The sequence below is a fragment of the Falco peregrinus genome, chromosome 1 (assembly GCF_023634155.1).
Source record: "Falco peregrinus isolate bFalPer1 chromosome 1, bFalPer1.pri, whole genome shotgun sequence".
Taxonomy (NCBI): Eukaryota; Metazoa; Chordata; class Aves; order Falconiformes; family Falconidae; genus Falco; species Falco peregrinus.
The window spans coordinates 48,266,597-48,279,880 of NC_073721.1; the positions used below are offsets into that span (position 1 = coordinate 48,266,597).

General features: G+C 46.7%; 1 long non-coding RNA gene across 1 annotated transcript in view; it reads right to left on the reverse strand.

Moving 5' to 3' along the window:
• LOC114010454 (uncharacterized) overlaps positions 1-13,284 on the reverse strand; it is a 34,161-nt gene that overhangs the window by 13,465 nt on the left and 7,412 nt on the right. Inside the window, exons 2-3 of the long non-coding RNA XR_003551870.2 lie at positions 12,002-12,063; positions 10,995-11,127 (exon numbers count right to left, since the gene is read on the reverse strand). This is a non-coding gene — a long non-coding RNA (uncharacterized LOC114010454). The remainder of the gene's footprint in view (positions 1-10,994; positions 11,128-12,001; positions 12,064-13,284) is intronic.

Genomic DNA, 13,284 nt, shown 5'->3' on the forward strand with positions numbered 1-13,284 from the left:
CCCAGCAGGACCGGCCCCTCCCAGCCAGTTCCCCCCAGTTTATATACTGAGCATGATGTTTTATGGTATGGAATAGCCCTTTGGCTAGTTCAGGTCAGCTGTCCTGGCTCTGCTCCCTCCCAGGTTCTTCTCCTCCCTGGCAGAGCACGGGAAACTGAAACATCCCTGACTTAGGGTAGGCACTACTGAGCAACAACTAAACCAGCAGCGTGTTATCAACTTTGTTCTCATACTAACCCCAAACCACAGCACTGTACCAGCTACTGGGAAGAAAATTAACTCTATCCCTGCCAAAGTCAGGACAGACCTCTTCCCAGTCTCCCGTGTCTGAGAAATCTTGAACAACATGATGCCAGTGCCTCACTGGGAGGCTGGAGCTTGACCAGACCCTGAGGAGGAGGACGGGCACCTGCAACTGCCTTCCTGGGCTGCCACTTTGTGCACAAGCACATCTGCTGGTGCTCCCATCACGCTGCCAGCCCCAGCGCCCGAGGGCTGGTGGTTCTTGCTCACGGGCTGCCCCACGGGGTCTCTCCCCTCCCCCCCGATTTAGCCAACTCCGATGAGGGTGAAGAAGGTTCAGTGATAGTAACGCAGAACTCGCTGTTGCTAAATTCAGCTATTCCTGACAACGACATGGCAGGAATTAGCAACCCTGGTTCAATTAGTGCTGGGGCATCGTTCCCCTGTGATGCTACCTCCGACCGAAAGGAGCTTTCATTACTGGATTTTTCAGTATCTTCCTATCTACCCCGTTAGCAGCGAGGGCTGAGCCCAGATCAGCCACTACGAAAACAGTTCTGCAGAGACTTCGGCTGCAGAGACTCAGTGCGGATTATCGCAAAGGAATCGCTTTTGCTTTACAAAGGCCAGCAAGGAAAGCTTTCTCTGCTAGGTTCTCCTGGTGCTAAGATGAGCTATAAACTCAAGCTGACTGAAAGCCTAAAATATTAATCGATCAGCCTACTTCTGGCGGCCATGCAGAAGTAATTGCTATGGAGTAAACCAGAGAAGAGATCCATTTATATCTCTCATGGAGTATTTTTCCCCAAAGGAAATTAGCACCTCGCTCCTAAATAGGGACTGTATGATTTTTAGTCTCTTTTTGTATGCTTGACACACTTTTTTCCTCCTTTGCTCATCCTAAAATGAACAGAATGAGGGAAGAAATGCTAAAGAATGGGAAGAAATGTAAATCACAAGTTTTTATCACACATACTAGAGAAACACTGGGGTGATGCAGATTTCTGGTTACCTGTGGAAGAAATCTGTAGGTGTAAAGATGTGTACATACAGAAGTAATCGAAGGGTAAAGCTGAGTCTTCTCTGTAGGTCAGGTACATCTCCAGCATGGGATTCACGCCGGTGAGCCTCAGCGAGCCCCCGAGGTACCCACTGAGGGCAACAAGGATGCAGATAGAAGTGTATGCTGTGAGTGACAGCTGCCTACGCCTGCGTGTGCCGCCGGGGCTGCTGGCAAGGGAACCGAACACCCAGCTGGTGCTGGGTTTGGAGGGTAAGAGAACAGACCGGTGGGAGGGAGGATGCTCTCCTCCTTGGAGGAGGTAAACACCATTGTAACTGCTGGGCATGCACCCTTTGGGCTGAAGCACTCTGGGAGGTAAAACAGACATTTATCTGGGATTTCATCCCGATCGCTAGCATTATTACTTGTCTACTTCCAAACTGAAACATAGTTTATGGTCAGGAAATCTTTGGTTATAAAATCTTTGGTCCTAAATTGATGAAGTCTAAATTAATTTGATCCAGCTGGGAAAGGGCTCTGAAGCCCATTGTGGTTTATTTCCATAAAAACATCTGGTTGAAGCACAGCTGGAATGGTCAGAACTAAAACACCTTCCTGGAACTGCAGAGCCAGGCAAGAAGTGTCCAAAGGGATGTGTGATATGAGCAGGGTGCATGTTTTGTCAACAAAACTACTTTCTAGGAGTGAGAACGAGAGGTGACTTGGTACCTTTCTCCTTGCAAGCTTGAGGCTCTGGGCATGCTCCCCAGCTGGCACCAGCACCCACCGCCAGCCCAGTTTAACCCTCAACAGTGCATTTATATGCTACTTTCTGTGGCAAGAATATTTACACACAATGAATAAAAAATAATGATGTAGTATCAGCTTTATGGGCTTGGCTCGCTGGTACAGCGTAGGAGGAAGCCTGCAAACCAGCGTTCGTTATGAGCCGTACATCCTCGGCTGTCGTACGTAATAGTCTGTTCCTAATGAAGCTTGAACTGATGCCAGTGAAGTTGTACAAATGTAAGGGAGAGGAAAAAATGCCAGGCCTTGTGCTTTAAGTCTGCATTAAATCTTGTCTGCTGAATAGATATTAAACGTTACAGATCATTTTGCACCTGTGGGTGACGAGAGGCAACAGTGCCGGATACAGCACCTGCTGTATTTAATGCTTAGACCCTGCACACTGGGTATCCAAGAGAAATGTATTGGGAAATGTAGCTCTGCACATCTTGTTAAACATGATATACATTGTGCCAAACTCTTCAATGGTTCAGCACAGTCTGTTGAACCACTGTAGTGAGGAGGAGGAGGAGCCCCTACTCAAAACCACTGGTTTATGAATGTGGACTTCATACATTAAACTTGACTGCTATTTAGCAGACTAGGTCTGGCAGCTCTGAGAGTGATTTGGAAACAGCAAATCACTTAGTACATTGCCTCCAAAACTGAACTAAATAAAACCACCAGGAATAACCCAGTCCATGGTCACTGCTTCCATCGAGCTCTTTGCCCTTGACATGTTTTTGTCTGCAGTCACATTACAGTGGTGCTGCAGGAGTATCTGTCTCATTTTAAGCATGTAACTGGAGATGCTCCAGTTTTATACTTTCTGTTCCCCCCTTTGAACACCAGTAGAATGGAAGGTGCAATGTCAGAGGTATGAGGAGAGAAGGAACATTTTACTGGGCTGCTCACCTATTGCTGTACACACACGCTCACAGCTGGTAGGTGCCAGATCTCTCTGCAGCCCTTTTTCCATCATTCCTTGATGTTGGGGAACATTTGCTTTGTTTCAAGGGGTTAATCAGTACCCCAGACTGGAGGTATTTTTTTCTGATGTTCACGCTGGAGAACTGAGCCAACAGGGAGACAAGCAGTAAATGCCTCCTGTTCACTTAAAACCTGGGTGGTGATCAGTACCAGTATAGCTTAACAGAGGGGGATTTAATTGTAAACAAAACCTAAGCTGCCTCAGATTGTTCCTGGGGTTTGATCAGAGACAACTGAAATCATTAAGAGCTTTGCCAGTGACTTTATCAGGCGCTTTATTCAATTCCCAACTGATCCCATAAGAGCTGGGCTTGCTCCTAGTAGGTATTGATCCTACTTTGGCACCACCTCACACCTGAGGGATCCCTGGTGGTCTCAAGGAGGAGTTCCCTGCACTAGCACCCGGGAGCTGAGCAGGATATGGGGCCATGGGGCGCAGGTGCTGCACCAGGGTCTGCCTTTCCGTTGCTTCCAAGAGGACCAGCCCCACCAAGAGGAAGACACAAGAGCCCCGTGTTTACTCTGACCCATTTGTTCATCAGGTGAGGAGCAATGCAATACGAATCCTCTGTGACAAACAGATTTCCCCCAAGAATCCCATAAAGGACTTGGAAAGGACATTTATGGCTTCATAAAGCACTTTGCTAATGACTTGCTTTACCACTGTTAAATCAACTGAAATCATTTAACGCTGTCCTCTTGTAACTTTCTGCATTTGGTCTACAGGGGAATTAAAAAAAAAAAAAGAAAAAGAAAAAAGAAAAAAAGTGCTGACATTTGCAAAATACACCTCAACCCATATTAGATGGTGTTAATTAAAATGACTTGCTGGGTAATGAGCTACAAAAAAAAAAATATCAATCAGTGTCTTAGCGCAATTAAATCCAGCAAACCCTGCTCTGCGCTGGCGTGGGCAGCACCAGCTGCTCTGGCCCCGGTGGCACAGGGCTTACCTTGCAGCTGAGCCTGTGCAGCTCCCTTCGATGAATAATCCCTTCCACGAACCACCTCCTTCATCCCTGCAACACGGTATGATGGGATTGCCACTTTCGCAGGATTAAACAACTCCCGTGGGTGCCCCCCCAGGCAAGAGGAGCAGCCAGGTGTGCCTCGGCAAGGCACTGGCGAGGCTGTGCTGAGGGAAAGCAAATGCTTCTGCTGCCCTTTCTTCCCCAGCATTTCTCCCTCCGCCCTCTCAAGCAGACCGTTTCCATCACTGCTGGGGACCAAGCACTGGACACAGAGGCTGCAGGTAGCACAGAGCCCCTCGGCTGCCCTGGCTGACCCTGACTTTGCTCAGAGCACCTGTGTCGAGACCTGGCTTTGATCAATACTAGCGATAACTTAAAGGATGCTCCAAGAACAAAAAGAAAAAAAAAAGCAATGGAGGGGGAAAACCCCCCCAACAATACAAGCAAAACACACCGTTTCATCCCCAAAAAGGTGCCTTTCAGGTGGTTAGACTGTAGTGCAGATTAACAGCAAAGCGAACATTTCATAACATCTTTGCCGGCGCTCCGTGTATTTGAAAACCGAATTACAGAGTGAAATGTAACCACCTCTCCAAGGTGGAGGATTTCTGTGCCCCATTGTGAAGTGAAGCTCGGCTGTGTACTCTCTAAGCATTTTGCAGCTTCTGCTCCAAAATTGATGTAAACATCTGCCTTAGTTTAAGTGCTTCCTTAATACCAGTGCTTTACTGAGCAGGGGCTTATTTCAGAAAATGCAGTACAAGGCTTCTGCCTTCTAAAGCTCTTATTAAGTGTCAGAACAAAATGGGCAAAACTTGCTGGTAAAAGGAGCCTGGCTGACAGCATTGGAGAAAAGTGGCCTGTATTCATCTTCTGAACAGATATATTCAGGCAAGCGGCGATAAAAGCTTCTCTGCTTTTCCAACCCAGCCCTGGAGGACAATATGCAGAGATCGAGAAGAAGTTTAGTCTCGCAGGTTTGCCACCAAATCCATACAGCATATCATAAATAACAGTAACGGTCCTTTCTCATTGATTCTTTCTCGAGACTGTCATCCAAGTCACCAGCCTGGGGAATTGCAGCAGGGGCTTGGAGGGGAGAGGCGGCAGTGACAGCTCAGCTGGGCTGAGCAGGGTCTCCCAGCAGCTGTGAATTTTAGTTAATTCCTCTCTCTCCATTTTTGGCTTTGAAGCCATGCTGCAGAACCAGAAGTTTGTATTTTCAGACTTATTTACTACACCGTTACGCGAGATGTCAAACACCGGGGCCAAAGCATTCACACCTCACTGTTGTAGCTGTGCTTCTAGAAGGTGGGGAAAAGTTAAAACAGAACCAGCAGACACACAGCTTTTCCCTCTCTCTAGCTCTCATCACCCCTTGTGTATTCAGACAGCCACAGAGCTGAGATACCTTTCAATTTTTTAAATAAGTTATTACTGCACAAGTATCCGGGAGCCTCGATGGTCCCCTCCCTCTGTTCTTCCCTCCCCAGCTGTGTTTATCGCACACAATGGGAGCTGGGGCAGAGCCGCCTGGAATCGGCAGGAGGCTAAACAGGGAGAAGGAAGAGCATCTTCTGTTCCCAGAGCTAACGGGAGAGAGCTCTCCTCCCATCTTACACTTGCTCCCATTATTCTGCCATTAACAATGAGGCACAGCTGTGATGACTATGTAGGAGGAGAAGCCCTGGATGGGGCTTGATAAGCTGCTCACACACACAGCAAAGGAGAGGAGAAAATTCCTACTTGTCACCAGCAGCAAAGCAGGCACCGTTAAGGGGAAACCAGGATTTTCGCTTTCAGCCTTTGGGCTGTTCACCAGCAACAACTGGCGCCATGGCATGGAGCCTCTCCCTCCTAACATGGACCCAAAGAATTGATAAGAGCTGTCAGAAGAGGTTTGAATGAAGGCAACAGCACCAACACACCATAAGTAGAGGCTTTTATTTATTCCAGCAAAGCCCCTGGTGCGTGACCCTGTGAATAAGGAAGGTGGTCACACACACACTTCAGATTTAATTTGCATGACCCCGTGAATCAAAAAGGTGGTCACATACACGCTTCAGATTTAATTTGCTTAAATAATGTACTGTTAGGACAGATGAGAACCGGGGAAGTGCTCTGGCAAGTCTGTTTGTGGTGATATACTGAAGGCAGCTCTGAAATGTCATCCCTTGCGATACAGCTCTTCGGAGGACAGGGCAGATCATCGATCAAGATTTAAGCCTATGTAAAAAACGGATCACGTGCAAGAACACATGTAGCGAGTTGTTATGAAAACCCCTCCGCCTCCCTGCTGACAGTGATAAATAGCCCTGAATTTTCCCCCATGAGTGAGAAGAGCGCCAGCCTTCGCTCCGGGGAAGGCAGATCCAGAGAGACAAGTAGGATAGCAGATCACGAGTGAAGAGGATGGGGTTTTGATCAAGCAAGGGGTGATTGGGGGGGGGGGGGGGAATGAAGTGTTTTGACAAAGCTGAATACCAACACGGGGCTGGGAGGGCTCCGGGTGCTGCAGTTGCAAGCTGGAGCGTGCTCTGGCAGCTCAGGATGGATGCGACCCCCCTGCTGCAATATCCCAGTGCATGGAGCCTGCCTGCTCCTCACACCTCGGGAGGACTGGAGCACCTCCCCCACACTTCTACAGCCAGCAAAAACGTTCACATTTTCTTAAAGGAAGACACCAAGCAAACAAATGGGAGTATAAGCTATTCATCACTGTCTGAAAATGATTCTCTAACTCTTAGGAAGTTCAAAGGCTAAAATGCAGGAGCAGACATGCTCGGCTGCACCTGAGCTGCTTCCAAATAGCTCCGCTCGGGATGTGTGTGCATTTTTAATTGCCTGTGTTGAGAGAGTGTGTTTTTCTAACTAGAAGGAAGATGGGAGGATAAATATAAATCCCTTTTCAGAATGAATTTTTATAGAAACCAAGCCAAGGTTTGTGCACACCATCACTTTTATATCCAAATTTGAAAGACTAGCACAGGGACACTACAGTCTTCTTTTCCTCCCCAGTTTGAATTTTTGTAACACAAAAATTAACACAACCTAGTTCTCTACCCCCCAAAAGCACTGGGAACCAACGTCAGGAGCAGCAGGGAGACTTTAGCATGTAACTGGCATTGAGATGGGAAGGAATCATCCTCTTTCTTGTAAACCTGGCAAGACTCCCTTTAGCAAAAAAGCAAATAAAAAGTGCCTGTGTCATTAAAAAACCCATATGGGTTGAAGAAATCATCAACAGAGACAGAGGAGCCTGTTGCCTTCAGAAAACACTTATCAGCATCTTTGTCAGAAGGAAGCCTTATTTTCCTCTTTCTTCATAAACTACCAAAGATGATGGGATGCAGAAATAAATGATGAATGAAAGTCCTTAATTAAATACAAACCAAGAGGGACTTGGGGCACTGTATTTTAATTCAATCTTCTGACAGCACTTCATAAGCCTTGGGACAGTGTCTTACTCGCATTTTGTAATGCAAATGAACTGCTGCACTAGCAACCTTCCCCCCCCCCCCCCCCCCCCCAAGAGAAAAGATGGAAAAGTTAAAAGCTTTAGAAAAAACACCTCTGAGGGGCCAAGAAGAATTAGCCATTTTTGAGAAAAAAGAAGTGCTGCAGCCAGCAGTTTGCTTGGGCTCCAAAAGCAAAGCCCTGTGAGCACAGAGTGTCCTCCCCAGCCCAGCCTGGCTAGGTGGGATTTCCATGGGAGCTGCCTGGAGCAGCGTAGGGAAATTCAGTTCCCCCAGGAGAAAAGAAAAGGCTCCCATGGTCTGAAACAAGAGATTGTGAGAGGAGGCATCAGGAAAGAGGGTTCTTCTGCACTCGCCTTCTCCCATCGGAAGATGAGCCCTTTCTCTTGGGTGGGTCTGATCAGGAATTAGGTTCACATGGCTCTAAGCACATTGGACCCAAGCACCACCGGTGCTGTTAGAGCATCATGAATCTGGGCAAGATGCAGAAAAAGCATGTTGTTGCCTCCAAGCCGGAGAGGGTCACCAACATTTAATGTAAGAAAAATAAAATAAATTCCATTAAAGTGACAAGAAACATCTTCCCAAAAACTTTGAGGGACTTCATATATTCTACCCAAAACATTGAGCCTTTACACCCATCTGGGGCCAACTCGAATAGCTGCTCCCTGCAGCTGAGATGGTAAAGGCAAAAAGGAAAGGATCAGCCACTGGTGTTGGACTATTCTACTATAAACACATAGCGGCCAAGTAACACATTAACACAGTGAGACTGCAAAGGTGCCTCCTAAAGTAGCATTTCATGTTCGGTCCACGTCGCTGCAAGCACAGAAAAAGAACTGAAAAAGCATTCCCTCTGTGAGCTTTTCTTCTTTTCTTTCCCCCTCTAGTCCTTCCAGATCTAATAAACAGGGCTAATAGACAGCTATATCCAGAGATTTACTGCGTTTAAGCCTGACATGAGGATCCAGAGATGAAGCCCTTAAGAGCAGATTTGTATTCAGCATGAGCCATGAGTTCGGGGAGCAACGCCAAATGCGGTGCTGCAATTCCTGATTTCACAGTGGAAGACTTCAAAGGCTACAGGCACAGTGTCATCAGAGATGGGCTGAACTCATTCATGAGGTTTTTAATAAGACTCCCAAGCTCTCTGTTTCGGTTCTGGGAGGATTTATGGGTTTAGAGAAGAGCGGTTCTCGATACATCTTATCAGGAGTTCAAATAGGAGGAGAATAACTCTCTGGAAGACAAATGACAGTGGCTGGAGCTGGCGACAAGGGACCTGACTCCTGCAGCTGGATACGGTCCCATTCCCAAGCCCCTAAAAAAAGTCTCCTTTTTTGCCGGCCAGCCTGGAAGCTGGAGGAGGGGCAGAGAGGCAGGATGCTCGTCCACAACCCATTTTGCCTCCTCATTTGCCTCTGATATCTCTCACCTTTCAGCATTTCCAGAAGCCTAGAAGCATTCCAAGCCTTTTTCTTCAGCTGTACCCCCAGGAAGCAGAGCCTTTCTTCCATACAGCCCAGGAACTCACTGATTTGGGGGGGCCTCACAGAGCAATCCAGGTCAGAAAACTTTTGCAGGATCGGGGCTCAGGCGATACACAGAGGTCCCAGTGAAGGAAAGGCAGGTACCATTGGCATCCCAGTACAAACCCATCTCACATGTCCCCCTCCAGGGCTGGACAACTGGTGTCCCTGTCACTGCTGACAGAGCAGAGCTCATCGAGCGCTGGGAGACAGACTCACTACTCATCTCTGGCAGACAAACTGACAGCTTAGTGCTCAATCATCAATATTAATTGGCTTATTAACAAAGGCTTTTAAAACCAGTCCCAGCCACAGGGGGAAGGGAAAGAGAAAAAGGGATGAAATCAGCACGCCCATCTATCTTCAACATTTTTAAGCTTTTGACTATGGATTTCTTTCTTCTACCCAGCATCAGCCGGAGCAGGGAGGGGGTGAGACTTGTGCAGTTAAACAAATCAATTGATGAATTTTCTCCGTGACATTCAGGGGCTGAGTCCAAGGCTAATCTTAAAAAAGAACTGCCAGAGGATTTTAATAAATCCCTTTAATTAAGTGATATGTTTTAGAATTAAATTATGATGAAAACTATAAATCCTTTCTCAACAAATGGAGTTCAGTGTGCACAGAAGGAAAAGGGCATTTCTCTTCTTTTATCTTTCTGGTTTTTCCACCCCATAATACAATAGGATTCAAACAATTAATTACCAAACAATACAGGAGGCCACGTCATTTATCACCCTGCAATCCAGTCTTTTAGATTAGTAGGATTTGACCTTGCACTAACTAATCCTGTGCTAGGAAAATGGTTTAATATTTATTTTTTTTTCCTCCTCTCTGAAGGGCTCTGGGACTTTGCTCCAAGGTAGTTCCCACTGCTGAAGCAGCACTGCAACCACCTCTCCATGCAGGTGGCCCAGCCTGGGACCTCCCTGTGAGATGTCTGAACAGTGTCCCCTATTAAATGCGAGCAAGGTCCATCCATGCCCTCAGCTCACCAACACCCCTTTAGAAACCTCAGCCCTATGCATCACCCCCAACATCGCATACAACTGGCCAGCCCCAAGGATATACAAGCAAAAGTGTTACTCATGCCACTAAGCACAGTGAAATACCCTTATACATGAGGGGTTTACATAGGGAGACTAGAATAATTTGGCACCAGTAAATGGGTCACTTGTCCCTGCCCACAAGGGACTTTGCTCATGCACCTCTTCATGATCAGAGTCAGCAGCAGCACGAAGACCCATTTGTGCTGGCTTTGGCAGGAAGAGATTAGTGTCCTGCTCCTGCCCTTGCACATCCCTGGGCACACAGCAGGCGCTTGCCTGTTTCGCTGTATGTGGTTTCTTGAAATGAGAAGCATCCCTGTGGGACCAAGCTCAGCACCTTGCAAAGTCCCACCAGAGAAGAAACCTGCTGTCACGCAGGAGCATGCAGGTAGAGCAAGGAAAATCCCCTGTTCGTTCATCCTGACCAGACCCAAAGGCAGGGTGGAGAGGAGCTCCTCTCTGTGTGTAGATGTGTGGTTTATTAAGGGGGCTGGTAGTGAAATGAGAATTACAGAGGGATGCAGAGGAGGGAAAGGCATGTCTTGCTGTGATGCTCACACCACCCTTCCTTGTGTTTGTGCCAGAGTGGCTCTGCTGAGTTTGTTTCTCAATTGCTCGTTTGTCTTGTAGATTGAACACAGAACTCATACAGTTCAGGATGGGGAAACCTTGAACCAGGGCAGCCAAGAGCAGGAAAGATCAGAGGTACATGAAAACAGTCTGGGAGAAGGAAAAAACCCAACAACCTACAAAACGCATACAGTGCTGTGCACGAAGCTTCACCAGCTCAATAGGTTGCTTTAACCATCACCATTTTGTTGTATAGCACAAGAGCTGTCTTAATGCAGCAGAGAGAGTCAATAAAGATGGGAGAGAAACTAAACAAGAGAGATTGTTCCCCAAGTTACAGCCCTGTCACAGCCGAGGCTCCCCGTTAGCCTATTTACCTTGCTCCACTATCAGACTTGCTGCATAAATAGAACTTCATTTTCTTCTCCCAGCCAGCTCACCTCCTCCGTTGGGATCTCAGTGCAAACAGCTCAGGGTACCAGGCCACTGCAATATTCTTTTCCAACAAGGCTGATGGCAATTTCAGGAAGGAAGAAAAAAACAAAAAACCAAAACAAACAAAAAAATCCAATTGGAAGAGCTGCTGAAAGATTGCAAACAAGGAAATATACAAGTAAAACAATACAGTACTGAGAAAATAAAGAGGCTAATAATAGGAACTTTCTTAATATTAAATTCTGTGTTGCTATAGCCGGACTAGTGCCCTGCTGCTATTTCTGTAATCCACAGAGGCTGCACTAGGACCAGCAACGGCACTTACCACAACCACAGCTTTCACTTTTAAAAATGTTTCTCCATCACTAAGCAATTTACCCCCAAACCAAGCAGCATTACAGCCAGTTAAATTTCCCTCATGAATCTTTTTCAGTATTTATATTTGGGGAATCTATAAAAGTCACAGAAATTTTTCACATTCATTAAAAAATATCCATTATTCTGATCAAAAGAACCCCCAACCAACTAGATCTTGGTCAGGTTTTTCAATTTCCAATACTGCCAGGACTAAACCTTCTGACTTACCTCCATCTGAATTCAGAGGAAAGGCATACATGAAGCAAGCTGCTTCCCAGTTTGCAAAGAAGAAGAACCCAGTAGCTGCTGGCTTTTTATGAGGCAAAAGCAATCAGGAGCCTCACCTGCTGAAAAGCCTGGTTTGCTACCCTGTGCCTCAGAATGAACCCTCTCAAATCCTGGTAAATAGTGCAAGCCTGAATACTTTTCAAAAGGAAACATGACACAAGTAGCCCTGAGGTCTCCCTGTCTGGAAACATTTTCTGGGGCTATTCCTTTTTTTTTCCCATAAGCATCACTATTTGCAGAACAGGGGCACTTTAGACAGGGACATTCACCAACATCATCTCGGGGTGGCACATCCATACGTTACCTCTTTATTGCCCAACAGCATATTGATCCCATGCTTTTCTGTCTCTGGCAAGATGTGAGAACCTACAGGAATCACAAGAAATATGAAAGTGAGAGAAAGAGGAACAGAAGCTGCTGTTTACCCATCCCTTAGTGAAACAGAAGGACATAAATTTCCCAGTAAATTCCCATCTCTTAAAAGATGGCAATTGATGAAACACAACTTATTGCTGGTAAAACACAATTGTTTTCAATAATTAATATACAAGATACCTTTAAGAAAGGCAGAGGTCCTGCGGATTGGAAGGTGCAATTATTGTTTCATTAAAGATTGATTACATGTGTGGCCAGTCATTTGAATAATGGCTCTGCTGACACCTTAAATGGAATGATAAATGAGGTTGGGTCCACTGCTGTGACTTGATGCACAAGTTGACTCATGAATGCTAGTGAGAAACAGCAGCATCTTTCCAGCCCAAAAGGTCATCTGAAATATTAAAGAGCTGAAGATCAAGTAACTATGAATAAGGTCAAACAGAGTGTTGTGGTGACAGAACTGGAATTAATTAAATGATAATTATCCTACATTTATACATTCATTTTTATTTTCTTTTTGTTATGGAAGAAATCCAAAGGGATGGCCTCACTCAGCAGTGACAGGCAGGGTGTTTGTAACCAGCCACAGCAGAACAGTTTCTCTGCTGAGAGGGGAAAGGAAGGTGCCCATTTTAAATGATGGGAGCCATCGGTAAAAGGGTGGTTGCCACCACAAAGGTGTCATCTGATTGCGGAAAAAGGCCCATGAAATCTTGAGGAGAGAGAGAAGCCACCTCTCTCTGATCAGCAGAGCCTGCGGGACACCCTTCCCTCTCCCCGCTGAGCAGGACCAAGCGTTTTGCACAGGATCCTTTGGGGAGGGCAGAAATGTGGTGGCATTTCTGAGGCTGCAGCATGGCGAAACTTGGCAAAGGCTCAGAACAGCAACCCCTGCCTGCAGTGCTCATTAGCTCTTCCGTGGGCAGGTCTTCCCACACCTGAATGATGAGCCTGGTGGGTGTCATCATTCCTGCTTGCACATTTTGCTGGGCAAGGTGGATCCAGCCTCCCCAGGCTGGGGCTGGCAGCCTGGGGATTTGCAGGAGGAGATGGAGCCCTTGATTTTCTTCCTGTAGCCATTGGCAGTCGCCTACACAGTCATTGCACACCCCTGTAGCTCCAACTCCCCTCAAAGGAAACATGAAAGGAAAGCATCCAGAGCACATCGTCTCAGGGAACAGGGGTGGGGGGAACAGGACGGACACACAC